The sequence below is a fragment of the Pseudophryne corroboree genome, chromosome 6 (genome assembly GCF_028390025.1).
Source record: "Pseudophryne corroboree isolate aPseCor3 chromosome 6, aPseCor3.hap2, whole genome shotgun sequence".
In the NCBI taxonomy this organism is placed as follows: domain Eukaryota; kingdom Metazoa; phylum Chordata; class Amphibia; order Anura; family Myobatrachidae; genus Pseudophryne; species Pseudophryne corroboree.
In genome coordinates, this window is record NC_086449.1 from 224,131,955 (window position 1) to 224,149,056 (window position 17,102).

Consider the following 17,102-nt stretch of genomic DNA (forward strand, 5'->3'; position numbering starts at 1 on the left):
CAGACACAGTACAGTGCGGTAGTTCACGGCTGTGGCTACCTCTGTGTCGGCACTCGGCAGCCCGTCCATAATTGTATATACCACCTAACCGTGGTTTTTTTTTCTTTCTTTATACATACATACTAGTTACGAGTATACTATCTCTTTATCAACCAGTCTATATATTAGCAGCAGACACAGTACAGTGCGGTAGTTCACGGCTGTGGCTACCTCTGTGTCGGCACTCGGCAGCCCGTCCATAATTGTATATACCAGTGACCTAACCGTGGTTTTTTTTTCTTTCTTTATACATACATACTAGTTACGAGTATACTATCTCTTTATCAACCAGTCTATATATTAGCAGCAGACACAGTACAGTGCGGTAGTTCACGGCTGTGGCTACCTCTGTGTCGGCACTCGGCAGCCCGTCCATAATTGTATATACCACCTAACCGTGGTTTTTTTTTCTTTCTTTATACATACATACTAGTTACGAGTATACTATCTCTTTATCAACCAGTCTATATATTAGCAGCAGACACAGTACAGTGCGGTAGTTCACGGCTGTGGCTACCTCTGTGTCGGCACTCGGCAGCCCGTCCATAATTGTATATACCAGTGACCTAACCGTGGTTTTTTTTTCTTTCTTTATACATACATACTAGTTACGAGTATACTATCTCTTTATCAACCAGTCTATATATTAGCAGCAGACACAGTACAGTGCGGTAGTTCACGGCTGTGGCTACCTCTGTGTCGGCACTCGGCAGCCCGTCCATAATTGTATATACCACCTAACCGTGGTTTTTTTTTCTTTCTTTATACATACATACTAGTTACGAGTATACTATCTCTTTATCAACCAGTCTATATATTAGCAGCAGACACAGTACAGTGCGGTAGTTCACGGCTGTGGCTACCTCTGTGTCGGCACTCGGCAGCCCGTCCATAATTGTATATACCAGTGACCTAACCGTGGTTTTTTTTTCTTTCTTTATACATACATACTAGTTACGAGTATACTATCTCTTTATCAACCAGTCTATATATTAGCAGCAGACACAGTACAGTGCGGTAGTTCACGGCTGTGGCTACCTCTGTGTCGGCACTCGGCAGCCCGTCCATAATTGTATATACCACCTAACCGTGGTTTTTTTTTCTTTCTTTATACATACATACTAGTTACGAGTATACTATCTCTTTATCAACCAGTCTATATATTAGCAGCAGACACAGTACAGTGCGGTAGTTCACGGCTGTGGCTACCTCTGTGTCGGCACTCGGCAGCCCGTCCATAATTGTATATACCAGTGACCTAACAGTGGTTTTTTTTTCTTTCTTTATACATACATACTAGTTACGAGTATACTTTCTCTTTATCAACCAGTCTATATATTAGCAGCAGACACAGTACAGTGCGGTAGTTCACGGCTGTGGCTACCTCTGTGTCGGCACTCGGCAGCCCGTCCATAATTGTATATACCACCTAACCGTGGTTTTTTTTTCTTTCTTTATACATACATACTAGTTACGAGTATACTATCTCTTTATCAACCAGTCTATATATTAGCAGCAGACACAGTACAGTGCGGTAGTTCACGGCTGTGGCTACCTCTGTGTCGGCACTCGGCAGCCCGTCCATAATTGTATATACCACCTAACCGTGGTTTTTTTTTCTTTCTTTATACATACATACTAGTTACGAGTATACTATCTCTTTATCAACCAGTCTATATATTAGCAGCAGACACAGTACAGTGCGGTAGTTCATGGCTGTGGCTACCTCTGTGTCGGCACTCGGCAGCCCGTCCATAATTGTATATACCACCTAACCGTGGTTTTTTTTTCTTTCTTTATACATACATACTAGTTACGAGTATACTATCTCTTTATCAACCAGTCTATATATTAGCAGCAGACACAGTACAGTGCGGTAGTTCACGGCTGTGGCTACCTCTGTGTCGGCACTCGGCAGCCCGTCCATAATTGTATATACCACCTAACCGTGGGTTTTTTTTCTTTCTTTATACATACATACTAGTTACGAGTATACTATCTCTTTATCAACCAGTCTATATATTAGCAGCAGACACAGTACAGTGCGGTAGTTCACGGCTGTGGCTACCTCTGTGTCGGCACTCGGCAGCCCGTCCATAATTGTATATACCACCTAACCGTGGTTTTTTTTCTTTCTTTATACATACATACTAGTTACGAGTATACTATCTCTTTATCAACCAGTCTATATATTAGCAGCAGACACAGTACAGTGCGGTAGTTCACGGCTGTGGCTACCTCTGTGTCGGCACTCGGCAGCCCGTCCATAATTGTATACTAGTATCCAATCCATCCATCTCCATTGTTTACCTGAGGTGCCTTTTAGTTGTGCCTATTAAAATATGGAGAACAAAAATGTTGAGGTTCCAAAATTAGGGAAAGATCAAGATCCACTTCCACCTCGTGCTGAAGCTGCTGCCACTAGTCATGGCCGAGACGATGAAATGCCAGCAACGTCGTCTGCCAAGGCCGATGCCCAATGGCATAGTACAGAGCATGTCAAAACCAAAACACCAAATATCAGTAAAAAAAGGACTCCAAAACCTAAAATAAAATTGTCGGAGGAGAAGCGTAAACTTGCCAATATGCCATTTACCACACGGAGTGGCAAGGAACGGCTGAGGCCCTGGCCTATGTTCATGGCTAGTGGTTCAGCTTCACATGAGGATGGAAGCACTCAGCCTCTCGCTAGAAAACTGAAAAGACTCAAGCTGGCAAAAGCACCGCAAAGAACTGTGCGTTCTTTGAAATCCCAAATCCACAAGGAGAGTCCAATTGTGTCGGTTGCGATGCCTGACCTTCCCAACACTGGACGTGAAGAGCATGCGCCTTCCACCATTTGCACGCCCCCTGCAAGTGCTGGAAGGAGCACCCGCAGTCCAGTTCCTGATAGTCAGATTGAAGATGTCAGTGTTGAAGTACACCAGGATGAGGAGGATATGGGTGTTGCTGGCGCTGGGGAGGAAATTGACCAGGAGGATTCTGATGGTGAGGTGGTTTGTTTAAGTCAGGCACCCGGGGAGACACCTGTTGTCCGTGGGAGGAATATGGCCGTTGACATGCCAGGTGAAAATACCAAAAAAATCAGCTCTTCGGTGTGGAGGTATTTCACCAGAAATGCGGACAACAGGTGTCAAGCCGTGTGTTCCCTTTGTCAAGCTGTAATAAGTAGGGGTAAGGACGTTAACCACCTCGGAACATCCTCCCTTATACGTCACCTGCAGCGCATTCATAATAAGTCAGTGACAAGTTCAAAAACTTTGGGTGACAGCGGAAGCAGTCCACTGACCAGTAAATCCCTTCCTCTTGTAACCAAGCTCACGCAAACCACCCCACCAACTCCCTCAGTGTCAATTTCCTCCTTCCCCAGGAATGCCAATAGTCCTGCAGGCCATGTCACTGGCAAGTCTGACGAGTCCTCTCCTGCCTGGGATTCCTCCGATGCATCCTTGCGTGTAACGCCTACTGCTGCTGGCGCTGCTGTTGTTGCCGCTGGGAGTCGATGGTCATCCCAGAGGGGAAGTCGTAAGCCCACTTGTACTACTTCCAGTAAGCAATTGACTGTTCAACAGTCCTTTGCGAGGAAGATGAAATATCACAGCAGTCATCCTACTGCAAAGCGGATAACTGAGTCCTTGACAACTATGTTGGTGTTAGACGTGCGTCCGGTATCCGCCGTTAGTTCACAGGGAACTAGACAATTTATTGAGGCAGTGTGCCCCCGTTACCAAATACCATCTAGGTTCCACTTCTCTAGGCAGGCGATACAGAGAATGTACACGGACGTCAGAAAAAGACTCACCAGTCTCCTAAAAAATGCAGTTGTACCCAATGTCCACTTAACCACGGACATGTGGACAAGTGGAGCAGGGCAGGGTCAGGACTATATGACTGTGACAGCCCACTGGGTAGATGTATGGACTCCCGCCGCAAGAACAGCAGCGGCGGCACCAGTAGCAGCATCTCGCAAACGCCAACTCTTTCCTAGGCAGGCTACGCTTTGTATCACCGCTTTCCAGAATACGCACACAGCTGAAAACCTCTTACGGCAACTGAGGAAGATCATCGCGGAATGGCTTACCCCAATTGGACTCTCCTGTGGATTTGTGGCATCGGACAACGCCAGCAATATTGTGTGTGCATTAAATATGGGCAAATTCCAGCACGTCCCATGTTTTGCACATACCTTGAATTTGGTGGTGCAGAATTTTTTAAAAAACGACAGGGGCGTGCAAGAGATGCTGTCGGTGGCCAGAAAAATTGCGGGACACTTTCGGCGTACAGGCACCACGTACAGAAGACTGGAGCACCACCAAAAACTACTGAACCTGCCCTGCCATCATCTGAAGCAAGAAGTGGTAACGAGGTGGAATTCAACCCTCTATATGCTTCAGAGGTTGGAGGAGCAGCAAAAGGCCATTCAAGCCTATACAATTGAGCACGATATAGGAGATGGAATGCACCTGTTTCAAGTGCAGTGGAGAATGATTTCAACGTTGTGCAAGGTTCTGATGCCCTTTGAACTTGCCACACGTGAAGTCAGTTCAGACACTGCCAGCCTGAGTCAGGTCATTCCCCTCATCAGGCTTTTGCAGAAGAAGCTGGAGGCATTGAAGAAGGAGCTAAAAGGGAGCGATTCCGCTAGGCATGTGGGACTTGTGGATGCAGCCCTTAATTCGCTTAACAAGGAATCACGGGTGGTCAATCTGTTGAAATCAGAGCACTACATTTTGGCCACCGTGCTCGATCCTAGATTTAAAGCCTACCTTGGATCTCTCTTTCCGGCAGACACAGGTCTGCTGGGGTTGAAAGACCTGCTGGTGACAAAATTGTCAAGTCAAGCGGAACGCGACCTGTCAACATCTCCTCCTTCACATTCTCCCGCAACTGGGGGTGCGAGGAAAAGGCTCAGAATTCCGAGCCCACCCGCTGGCGGTGATGCAGGGCAGTCTGGAGCGACTGCTGATGCTGACATCTGGTCCGGACTGAAGGACCTGACAACGATTACGGACATGTCGTCTACTGTCACTGCATATGATTCTCTCAACATTGATAGAATGGTGGAGGATTATATGAGTGACCGCATCCAAGTAGGCACGTCACACAGTCCGTACTTATACTGGCAGGAAAAAGAGGCAATTTGGAGGCCCTTGCACAAACTGGCTTTATTCTACCTAAGTTGCCCTCCCACAAGTGTGTACTCCGAAAGAGTGTTTAGTGCCGCCGCTCACCTTGTCAGCAATCGGCGTACGAGGTTACATCCAGAAAATGTGGAGAAGATGATGTTCATTAAAATGAATTATAATCAATTCCTCCGCGGAGACATTGACCAGCAGCAATTGCCTCCACAAAGTACACAGGGAGCTGAGATGGTGGATTCCAGTGGGGACGAATTGATAATCTGTGAGGAGGGGGATGTACACGGTGATATATCGGAGGGTGAAGATGAGGTGGACATCTTGCCTCTGTAGAGCCAGTTTGTGCAAGGAGAGATTAATTGCTTCTTTTTTGGGGGGGGTCCAAACCAACCCGTCATATCAGTCACAGTCGTGTGGCAGACCCTGTCACTGAAATGATGGGTTGGTTAAAGTGTGCATGTCCTGTTTTGTTTATACAACATAAGGGTGGGTGGGAGGGCCCAAGGATAATTCCATCTTGCACCTCTTTTTTCTTTTCTTTTTCTTTGCATCATGTGCTGATTGGGTATCTAATACATCACTGATGTCATTGGACATTCAGAATGATGAAATTCTTAAAGTCAAAATAAGAATGTTGAAATAGTCATAATATAAACAATGACCATGTGAACATTTATCAGAACTATGTGCCCTGTTGGTGCTAGAGATGAGCGCCTGAAATTTTTCGGGTTTTGTGTTTTGGTTTTGGGTTCGGTTCCGCGGCCGTGTTTTGGGTTCGACCGCGTTTTGGCAAAACCTCACCGAATTTTTTTTGTCGGATTCGGGTGTGTTTTGGATTCGGGTGTTTTTTTTAAAAAACACTAAAAAACAGCTTAAATCATAGAATTTGGGGGTCATTTTGATCCCAAAGTATTATTAACCTCAAAAACCATAATTTCCACTCATTTTCAGTCTATTCTGAATACCTCACACCTCACAATATTATTTTTAGTCCTAAAATTTGCACCTAGGTCGCTGGATGACTAAGCTAAGCGACCCTAGTGGCCGACACAAACACCGTGCCCATCTAGGAGTGGCACTGCAGTGTCACGCAGGATGGCCCTTCCAAAAAACACTCCCCAAACAGCACATGACGCAAAGAAAAAAAGAGGCGCAATGAGGTAGCTGTGTGAGTAAGATAAGCGACCCTAGTGGCCGACACAAACACCGGGCCCATCTAGGAGTGGCACTGCAGTGTCACGCAGGATGGCCCTTCCAAAAAACCCTCCCCAAACAGCACATGACGCAAAGAAAAAAAGAGGCGCAATGAGGTAGCTGTGTGAGTAAGATAAGCGACCCTAGTGGCCGACACAAACACCGGGCCCATCTAGGAGTGGCACTGCAGTGTCACGCAGGATGGCCCTTCCAAAAAACCCTCCCCAAACAGCACATGATGCAAAGAAAAAAAGAGGCGCAATGAGGTAGCTGTGTGAGTAAGATAAGCGACCCTAGTGGCCGACACAAACACCGTGCCCATCTAGGAGTGGCACTGCAGTGTCACGCAGGATGTCCCTTCCAAAAAACCCTCCCCAAACAGCACATGACGCAAAGAAAAAAAGAGGCGCAATGAGGTAGCTGTGTGAGTAAGATAAGCGACCCTAGTGGCCGACACAAACACCGGGCCCATCTAGGAGTGGCACTGCAGTGTCACGCAGGATGGCCCTTCCAAAAAACCCTCCCCAAACAGCACATGACGCAAAGAAAAAAAGAGGCGCAATGAGGTAGCTGTGTGAGTAAGATAAGCGACCCTAGTGGCCGACACAAACACCGGGCCCATCTAGGAGTGGCACTGCAGTGTCACGCAGGATGGCCCTTCCTAAAAACCCTCCCCAAACAGCACATGACGCAAAGAAAAAAAGAGGCGCAATGAGGTAGCTGTGTGAGTAAGATAAGCGACCCTAGTGGCCGACACAAACACCGTGCCCATCTAGGAGTGGCACTGCAGTGTCACGCAGGATGGCCCTTCCAAAAAACCCTCCCCAAACAGCACATGACGCAAAGAAAAAAAGAGGCGCAATGAGGTAGCTGTGTGAGTAAGATAAGCGACCCTAGTGGCCGACACAAACACCGGGCCCATCTAGGAGTGGCACTGCAGTGTCACGCAGGATGGCCCTTCCAAAAAACATTCCACAAACAGCACATGACGCAAAGAAAAATTAAAGAAAAAAGAGGTGCAAGATGGAATTGTCCTTGGGCCCTCCCACCCACCCTTATGTTGTATAAACAGGACATGCACACTTTAACCAACCCATCATTTTAGTGACAGGGTCTGCCACACGACTGTGACTGAAATGACGGGTTGGTTTGGACCCCCACCAAAAAAGAAGCAATTAATCTCTCCTTGCACAAACTGGCTCTACAGAGGCAAGATGTCCACCTCATCATCATCCTCCGATATATCACCGTGTACATCCCCCTCCTCACAGATTATCAATTCGTCCCCACTGGAATCCACCATCTCAGCTCCCTGTGTACTTTGTGGAGGCAATTGCTGCTGGTCAATGTCTCCACGGAGGAATTGATTATAATTCATTTTAATGAACATCATCTTCTCCACATTTTCTGGATGTAACCTCGTACGCCGATTGCTGACAAGGTGAGCGGCGGCACTAAACACTCTTTCGGAGTACACACTTGTGGGAGGGCAACTTAGGTAGAATAAAGCCAGTTTGTGCAAGGGCCTCCAAATTGCCTCTTTTTCCTGCCAGTATAAGTACGGACTGTGTGACGTGCCTACTTGGATGCGGTCACTCATATAATCCTCCACCATTCTTTCAATTGTGAGAGAATCATATGCAGTGACAGTAGACGACATGTCCGTAATCGTTGCCAGGTCCTTCAGTCCGGACCAGATGTCAGCATCAGCAGTCGCTCCAGACTGCCCTGCATCACCGCCAGCGGGTGGGCTCGGAATTCTGAGCCTTTTCCTCGTACCCCCAGTTGCGGGAGAATGTGAAGGAGGAGATGTTGACAGGTCGCGTTCCGCTTGACTTGACAATTTTCTCACCAGCAGGTCTTTCAACCCCAGCAGACTTGTGTCAGCCGGAAAGAGAGATCCAAGGTAGGCTTTAAATCTAGGATCGAGCACGGTGGCCAAAATGTAGTGCTCTGATTTCAACAGATTGACCACCCGTGAATCCTTGTTAAGCGAATTAAGGGCTCCATCCACAAGTCCCACATGCCTAGCGGAATCGCTCCGTGTTAGCTCCTCCTTCAATGTCTCCAGCTTCTTCTGCAAAAGCCTGATGAGGGGAATGACCTGACTCAGGCTGGCAGTGTCTGAACTGACTTCACGTGTGGCAAGTTCAAAGGGCATCAGAACCTTGCACAACGTTGAAATCATTCTCCACTGCGCTTGAGACGGGTTCACTACGGCTGGCCGGCGGTCGGGCTCCCGGCGACCAGCATCCCGGCGCCGGGAGCCCGACCGCCGGCTTACCGACAGCTTGGCGAGCGCAAATGAGCCCCTTGCGGGCTCGCTGCGCTCGCCACGCTACAGGCACGGTGGCGCGCTACGCGCGCCACACTATTTTATTCTCCCTCTATGGGGGTCGTGGACCCCCACGAGGGAAAATAATTGTCGGTATTCCGGCGGTCGGTATTCCGGCGGTCGGGCTCCCGGCGCCGGTATACTGAGCGCCGGGAGCCCGACCGCCGGCAAACAGAAGACCACCCCTTGAGACAGGTGCATTCCACCTCCTATATCGTGCTCAATTGTATAGGCTTGAATGGCCTTTTGCTGCTCCTCCAACCTCTGAAGCATATAGAGGGTTGAATTCCACCTCGTTACCACTTCTTGCTTCAGATGATGGCAGGGCAGGTTCAGTAGTTTTTGGTGGTGCTCCAGTCTTCTGTACGTGGTGCCTGTACGCCGAAAGTGTCCCGCAATACTTCTGGCCACCGACAGCATCTCTTGCACACCCCTGTCGTTTTTTAAAAAATTCTGCACCACCAAATTCAAGGTATGTGCAAAACATGGGACGTGCTGGAATTTGCCCATATTTAATGCACACACAATATTGCTGGCGTTGTCCGATGCCACAAATCCACAGGAGAGTCCAATTGGGGTAAGCCATTCCGCGATGATCTTCCTCAGTTTCCGTAAGAGGTTTTCAGCTGTGTGCGTATTCTGGAAAGCGGTGATACAAAGCGTAGCCTGCCTAGGAAAGAGGTGGCGTTTGCGAGATGCTGCTACTGGTGCCGCCGCTGCTGTTCTTGCGGCGGGAGTCCATACATCTACCCAGTGGGCTGTCACAGTCATATAGTCCTGACCCTGCCCTGCTCCACTTGTCCACATGTCCGTGGTTAAGTGGACATTGGGTACAGCTGCATTTTTTAGGACACTGGTGAGTCTTTTTCTGAGGTCTGTGTACATTTTCGGTATCGCCTGCCTAGAGAAGTGGAACCTAGATGGTATTTGGTAACGGGGGCACACTACCTCAAGAAATTGTCTAGTTCCCTGTGAACTAACGGCGGATACCGGACGCACGTCTAACACCAACATAGTTGTCAAGGCCTCAGTTATCCGCTTTGCAGCAGGATGACTGCTGTGATATTTCATCTTCCTCGCAAAGGACTGTTGGACAGTCAATTGCTTACTGGAAGTAGTACAAGTGGTCTTCCGACTTCCCCTCTGGGATGACCATCGACTCCCAGCAGCAACAACAGCAGCGCCAGCAGCAGTAGGCGTTACACGCAAGGATGCATCGGAGGAATCCCAGGCAGGAGAGGAATCGTCAGAATTGCCAGTGACATGGCCTGCAGGACTATTGGCATTCCTGGGGAAGGAGGAAATTGACACTGAGGGAGTTAGTGGGGTGGTTTGCGTGAGCTTGGTTACAAGAGGAAGGGATTTACTGGTCAGTGGACTGCTTCCGCTGTCACCCAAAGTTTTTGAACTTGTCACTGACTTATTATGAATGCGCTGCAGGTGACGTATAAGGGAGGATGTTCCGAGGTGGTTAACGTCCTTACCCCTACTTATTACAGCTTGACAAAGGCAACACACGGCTTGACACCTGTTGTCCGCTTTTCAGTTGAAATACCTCCACACTGAAGAGCTGATTTTTTTGGTATTTTCACCAGGCATGTCAACGGCCTTATTCCTCCCACGGACAACAGGTGTCTCCCCGGGTGCCTGACTTAAACAAACCACCTCACCATCAGAATCCTCCTGGTCAATTTCCTCCCCAGCGCCAGCAACACTCATATCCTCCTCATCATGGTGTACTTCAACACTGACATCTTCAATCTGACTATCAGGAACTGGACTGCGGGTGCTCCTTCCAGCACTTGCAGGGGGCGTGCAAATGGTGGAAGGCGCATGCTCTTCATGTCCAGTGTTGGGAAGGTCAGGCATCGCAACCGACACAATTGGACTCTCCTTGTGGATTTGGGATTTCGAAGAACGCACAGTTCTTTGCGGTGCTTTTGCCAGCTTGAGTCTTTTCAGTTTTCTAGCGAGAGGCTGAGTGCTTCCATCCTCATGTGAAGCTGAACCACTAGCCATGAACATAGGCCAGGGCCTCAGCCGTTCCTTGCCACTCCGTGTGGTAAATGGCATATTGGCAAGTTTACGCTTCTCCTCCGACAATTTTATTTTAGGTTTTGGAGTCCTTTTTTTACTGATATTTGGTGTTTTGGATTTGACATGCTCTGTACTATGACATTGGGCATCGGCCTTGGCAGACGACGTTGCTGGCATTTCATCGTCTCGGCCATGACTAGTGGCAGCAGCTTCAGCACGAGGTGGAAGTGGATCTTGATCTTTCCCTAATTTTGGAACCTCAACATTTTTGTTCTCCATATTTTAATAGGCACAACTAAAAGGCACCTCAGGTAAACAATGGAGATGGATGGATACTAGTATACTTATGGATGGACTGCCGAGTGCCGACACAGAGGTAGCTACAGCCGTGGACTACCGTACTGTGTCTGCTGCTAATATAGACTGGATGATTGATAATGAGATGAAATCAATATATATATGTATGTATATATAATATCACTAGTACTGCAGCCGGACAGGTAGATAATATATTTATTAGGTAATGATGACTGATGACGGACCTGCTGGACACTGTCAGCTCAGCAGCACCGCAGACTGCTACAGTAAGCTACTATACTATAGTAGCATGTACAAAGAAGAAAGAAAAAAAAAACCACGGGTAGGTGGTATACAATTATGGATGGACTGCCGAGTGCCGACACAGAGGTAGCTACAGCCGTGGACTAACGTACTGTGTCTGCTGCTAATATAGACTGGATGATTGATAATGAGATGAAATCAATATATATATGTATGTATATATAATATCACTAGTACTGCAGCCGGACAGGTAGATAATATATTTATTAGGTAATGATGACTGATGACGGACCTGCTGGACACTGTCAGCTCAGCAGCACCGCAGACTGCTACAGTAAGCTACTATACTCTATAGTAGTATGTAAAAAGAAGAAAGAAAAAAAAAACCACGGGTAGGTGGTATACAATTATGGATGGACTGCCGAGTGCCGACACAGAGGTAGCTACAGCCGTGGACTAACGTACTGTGTCTGCTGCTAATATAGACTGGATGATTGATAATGAGATGAAATCAATATATATATGTATGTATATATAATATCACTAGTACTGCAGCCGGACAGGTAGATAATATATTTATTAGGTAATGATGACTGATGACGGACCTGCTGGACACTGTCAGCTCAGCAGCACCGCAGACTGCTACAGTAAGCTACTATACTATAGTAGTATGTACAAAGAAGAAAGAAAAAAAAAAACCACGGGTAGGTGGTATACAATTATGGATGGACTGCCGAGTGCCGACACAGAGGTAGCTACAGCCGTGGACTAACGTACTGTGTCTGCTGCTAATATAGACTGGATGATTGATAATGAGATGAAATCAATATATATATGTATGTATATATAATATCACTAGTACTGCAGCCGGACAGGTAGATAATATATTTATTAGGTAATGATGACTGATGACGGACCTGCTGGACACTGTCAGCTCAGCAGCACCGCAGACTGCTACAGTAAGCTACTATACTATAGTAGTATGTACAAAGAAGAAAGAAAAAAAAAAACCACGGATAGGTGGTATACAATTAAGGATGGACTGCCGAGTGCCGACACAGAGGTAGCTACAGCCGTGGACTAACGTACTGTGTCTGCTGCTAATATTGACTGGATGATTGATAATGAGATGAAATCAATATATATATGTATGTATATATAATATCACTAGTACTGCAGCCGGACAGGTAGTTAATATATTTATTAGGTAATGATGACTGATGACGGACCTGCTGGACACTGTCAGCTCAGCAGCACCGCAGACTGCTACAGTAAGCTACTATACTCTATAGTAGTATGTACAAAGAAGAAAGAAAAGAAAAAAACCACGGGTAGGTGGTATACAATTATGGATGGACTGCCGAGTGCCGACACAGAGGTAGCTACAGCCGTGGACTAACGTACTGTGTCTGCTGCTAATATAGAGTCTAGACTGGATGATAAATTATTGATAATGAGATGAAATCAATATAATATCACTAGTACTGCAGCCGGACAGGTACTATATATATTTATTATGTAATGACTGATTTCGGACCTGCTGGACACTGTCAGGTCAGCACAGCACCGCAGACTGCTACAGTAAGCTACTATAGTAGTATGTATAAAGAAGAATGAAAAAAAAAAAAACACGGGTAGGTGGTATACAATATTATATATATATATATATATATATATATATATATTATATACAATTATATATATATATATATATATATATATATTAAACTTGTGGTGATTGATTATTAAACTGGTGGTCACTTCAGGTCACGTTGCAACTTGCAACTAGTACTCCGAGGCCTATGCAGACAATCACAAAACATATTATTATACTGGTGGTCAGTGTGGTCACAACAATGGCAGTGTGGCACTGACTCTGGCAGCAAAAGTGTGCACTGTACGTTATATGTACTCCTGAGTCCTGCTCTCAGACTCTAACTGCTCCCCACTGTCAGTGTCTCCCCCACAAGTCAGATAATACACTTACAGTCACACTATCTATTATCTAATCTATAAATATCACTTCAGCAAGTAGTATAGTAGTATACAGTATAGTAGTACTCCTCCTAATAATGCTCCCCAAAATACTGTGTCTCTCTCTTCTCTAAACGGAGAGGACGCCAGCCACGTCCTCTCCCTATGACTCTCAATGCACGTGTGAAAATGGCGGCGACGCGCGGCTCCTTATATAGAATCCGAGTCTCGCGATAGAATCCGAGCCTCGCGACAATCCGACAGCGTGATGATGACGTTCGGGCGCGCTCGGGTTAGCCGAGCAAGGCGGGAAGATCCGAGCCTGCTCGGACCCATGTAAAAAACCTGAAGTTCGGGCGGGTTCGGATTCAGAGGAACCGAACCCGCTCATCTCTAAATATAACTCCATTAGAGGAGCACTTTTACAGTTTTTTTACACTGTGAATGCTCCTAATCCAAGGCACCACACAAGCTGGAGATAGGTGCCTTTGGTGCAGAACCATGCTGCCCCCTTAGCATTGGGCCATGAGCAACAGCACTTCTTATTAGAGATGAGCGGGTTCGGTTCCTCTGAATCCGAACCCGCCCGAACTTCAGGTTTTTTACATGGGTCCGAGCAGGCTCGGATCTTCCGGCATCTGTTGAAATCAGAGCACTACATTTTGGCCACCGTGCTCGATCCTAGATTTAAAGCCTACCTTGGATCTCTCTTTCCGGCAGACACAAGTCTGCTGGGGTTGAAAGACCTGCTGGTGAGAAAATTGTCAAGTTAAGCGGAACGCGACCTGTCAACATCTCCTCCTTCACATTCTCCCGCAACTGGGGGTGCGAGGAAAAGGCTCAGAATTCCGAGCCCACCCGCTGGCGGTGATGCAGGGCAGTCTGGAGCGACTGCTGATGCTGACATCTGGTCCGGACTGAAGGACCTGACAACGATTACGGACATGTCGTCTACTGTCACTGCATATGATTCTCTCACCATTGAAAGAATGGTGGAGGATTATATGAGTGACCGCATCCAAGTAGGCACGTCACACAGTCCGTACTTATACTGGCAGGAAAAAGAGGCAATTTGGAGGCCCTTGCACAAACTGGCTTTATTCTACCTAAGTTGCCCTCCCACAAGTGTGTACTCCGAAAGAGTGTTTAGTGCCGCCGCTCACCTTGTCAGCAATCGGCGTACGAGGTTACATCCAGAAAATGTGGAGAAGATGATGTTCATTAAAATTAATTATAATCAATTCCTCCGTGGAGACATTGACCAGCAGCAATTGCCTCCACAAAGTACACAGGGAGCTGAGATGGTGGATTCCAGTGGGGACGAATTGATAATCTGTGAGGAGGGGGATGTACACGGTGATATATCGGAGGATGATGATGAGGTGGACATCTTGCCTATGTAGAGCCAGTTTGTGCAAGGAGAGATTAATTGCTTCTTTTTTGGTGGGGGTCCAAACCAACCCGTCATTTCAGTCACAGTCGTGTGGCAGACCCTGTCACTGAAATGATGGGTTGGTTAAAGTGTGCATGTCCTGTTTATACAACATAAGGGTGGGTGGGAGGGCCCAAGGACAATTCCATCTTGCACCTCTTTTTTCTTAAATTTTTCTTTGCGTCATGTGCTGTTTGTGGAATGTTTTTTGGAAGGGCCATCCTGCGTGACACTGCAGTGCCACTCCTAGATGGGCCCGGTGTTTGTGTCGGCCACTAGGGTCGCTTATCTTACTCACACAGCTACCTCATTGCGCCTCTTTTTTTCTTTGCGTCATGTGCTGTTTGGGGAGGGTTTTTTGGAAGGGCCATCCTGCGTGACACTGCAGTGCCACTCCTAGATGGGCACGGTGTTTGTGTCGGCCACTAGGGTCGCTTATCTTACTCACACAGCTACCTCATTGCACCTCTTTTTTTCTTTGCGTCATGTGCTGTTTGGGGAGGGTTTTTTGGAAGGGCCATCCTGCGTGACACTGCAGTGCCACTCCTAGATGGGCCCGGTGTTTGTGTCGGCCACTAGGGTCGCTTATCTTACTCACACAGCTACCTCATTGTGCCTCTTTTTTTCTTTGCGTCATGTGCTGTTTGGGGAGGGTTTTTTGGAAGGGCCATCCTGCGTGACACTGCAGTGCCACTCCTAGATGGGCCCGGTGTTTGTGTCGGCCACTAGGGTCGCTTATCTTACTCACACAGCTACCTCATTGCGCCTCTTTTTTTCTTTGCGTCATGTGCTGTTTGGGGAGGGTTTTTTGGAAGGGCCATCCTGCGTGACACTGCAGTGCCACTCCTAGATGGGCACGGTGTTTGTGTCGGCCACTAGGGTCGCTTATCTTACTCACACAGCTACCTCATTGCGCCTCTTTTTTTCTTTGAGTCATGTGCTGTTTGGGGAGGGTTTTTTGGAAGGGCCATCCTGCGTGACACTGCAGTGCCACTCCTAGATGGGCCCGGTGTTTGTGTCGGCCACTAGGGTCGCTTATCTTACTCACACAGCTACCTCATTGCGCCTCTTTTTTTCTTTGCGTCATGTGCTGTTTGGGGAGGGTTTTTTGGAAGGGCCATCCTGCGTGACACTGCAGTGCCACTCCTAGATGGGCCCGGTGTTTGTGTCGGCCACTAGGGTCGCTTATCTTACTCACACAGCTACCTCATTGCGCCTCTTTTTTTCTTTGCGTCATGTGCTGTTTGGGGAGGGTTTTTTGGAAGGGCCATCCTGCGTGACACTGCAGTGCCACTCCTAGATGGGCCCGGTGTTTGTGTCGGCCACTAGGGTCGCTTATCTTACTCACACAGCTACCTCATTGCGCCTCTTTTTTTCTTTGCGTCATGTGCTGTTTGGGGAGTGTTTTTTGGAAGGGCCATCCTGCGTGACACTGCAGTGCCACTCCTAGATGGGCACGGTGTTTGTGTCGGCCACTAGGGTCGCTTAGCTTAGTCATCCAGCGACCTAGGTGCAAATTTTAGGACTAAAAATAATATTGTGAGGTGTGAGGTATTCAGAATAGACTGAAAATGAGTGGAAATTATGGTTTTTGAGGTTAATAATACTTTGGGATCAAAATGACCCCCAAATTCTATGATTTAAGCTGTTTTTTAGTGTTTTTTTTAAAAAAACACCCGAATCCAAAACACACCCGAATCCGACAAAAAAAATTCGGTGAGGTTTTGCCAAAACGCGGTCGAACCCAAAACACGGCCGCGGAACCGAACCCAAAACCAAAACACAAAACCCGAAAAATTTCAAGTGCACATCTCTACTTCTTATTGCAGCCCTGTGCGTACAACTCTGGCTACAAGCAATTGTTGCTGTTAACTTGCATTCAACTTTGCAACAGCCTCTTATCCTCTTCAAGCTACCAGTACATTGCTGGGGTCATTCTAGATTATTACTCTAGATTATTTTCACTCAGACATACTGTATACATGTATGGTGGCATCTATTATCAGAACTGCTTGAGACAGCCACACTTAGGGGGTCATTCTGACCTGATCACTCGCTGCAGTTCTTCGCAGCGCAGCGATCAGGTCAGAACTGCGCATGCGTCGGTGCCGCAGTGCTCTGGCGCATGGCTGACGGCTGTCGTTGCCTAGCGATCGCCTCTGCCTGATTGACAGGCAGAGGTGGTCGCTGGGCGGGAGGTGGCGGCACGGAGGCATTTGGCCACCGTTTTGTGGGCGCAGTCCGGCCAACGCAGGCGTGGACAGACCGTGCAGGGGACGGGCTGCAGTGGCTGCGTGATGTCACACGCAGCCGCTGCGACCCGGGAAGCAACGAGTAGCTCCCAGCCAGCATGCAAAAGCTGCGCTGGCCGGGTGCTACTCATGAAGTGCAA